The following is a 1368-nucleotide window of genomic DNA, read 5'->3' on the forward strand; positions in this document are numbered from 1 at the left end:
ATAGTTTTGATTTAATTATGATAATTTTAATTCTTAGTTATTTCTCTTAAAATTATAGAATATTATAGAAAATATGTAAAGAATACTAGTACCAAATTTTTATATATAGTTATAATAGTAATTATTGTAATAAAAATTTCGTAAGTTATAACTATAAATTCTGTATTATAGAAAATAGTAAAATTGGACTTAAAATCGTATTCTTAATAAGTAGCTTGATACTTAACTGTTAATTATATAAAAAAATATATAGTGACTACATATAATATAGTACTCATTCTAAAAATTTCAACTACAAATAGTGTCTCCTTAAATTAATATTAAATGTGTTGTGTGTGGGAAAACTTTCTGTTCACTAAATCAGTACTGATCATCAAAATTCTAACATTCCAACACTAATATCTCAGCTTCAACTCATTGTTTTTTGCTCAAATTTCGTATTTAAGTTATATCTACTGTAGGCTACCTGTATGTAAAATTTCAAGAAATTTTACTAAGAATTGAGGGGGGTATTGTACAACTGAGCATTAACTGGTAACTGAGCATGAACCAGTGAAACACAGTAATAATGTCTTGCAATTGATATTTAAAGTGTCCCTGGAATAAAGGCTGAGGGTTTGACTCTTGATGCAGCCAATTCACAGACAAATTTATACATACTCAGAAATGGTATTTTTCCTCCCATCTATACTAATCATAAAATTCTCTAATTTTTTTCATGATTGAAAAGGCATTTATTAATAAAGATTTGTCTGGTGTTCAGAAGAACAACTACATTTGACAAAGTCAAGCATGTGCAATCTTGACCACATTTGAAGATGATTTCCCACACTCTGTGTGTTCAAGGCTCTAGTGTGTTGCATCTGAACACCCTTTTTTCTTGCCATCACCATTGTCTGCTCTTGTTACACCTCTAGGGAATGCTTTCTCTATTAATATTTCTTGATACTTGCAACACTCATGAGTTTCTTTGTTGGCTGAATCTTGGGTCTGGAGGGCTTTGTATAGTACTGGACAAGCCAGCCACAACTGTAGGTCAGCAAGTATGATGGATAGTCTGTGATGCAAGCCTTGTATTAGTGAAGACATGAGCAGGTATGGTGCATACTCACTACCATTTCTATTCATGTTTGCTAACATTATTTGTTATTTCAAGTGCCAAGCTTACAGGATTAGAACATTGCCTAGGGAGTCTCACAGATGCCTAGCAGGCAGAGTGTCTCTTTACACTCTAGTACTGTGTCTGTGAAATAGGCCAGTCTGAGTTTAGCATGTGGCAGTTATTAACAGATCCAGCTCTCTATAATCAGGGTTGGCAGGATATACTATTAATATGTAGTATGACTATGTTGCTCTTTACAGTGGATA

The sequence above is a fragment of the Fomitiporia mediterranea genome (assembly GCF_000271605.1).
Source record: "Fomitiporia mediterranea MF3/22 unplaced genomic scaffold FOMMEscaffold_1, whole genome shotgun sequence".
Classification (NCBI taxonomy): domain Eukaryota; kingdom Fungi; phylum Basidiomycota; class Agaricomycetes; order Hymenochaetales; family Hymenochaetaceae; genus Fomitiporia; species Fomitiporia mediterranea.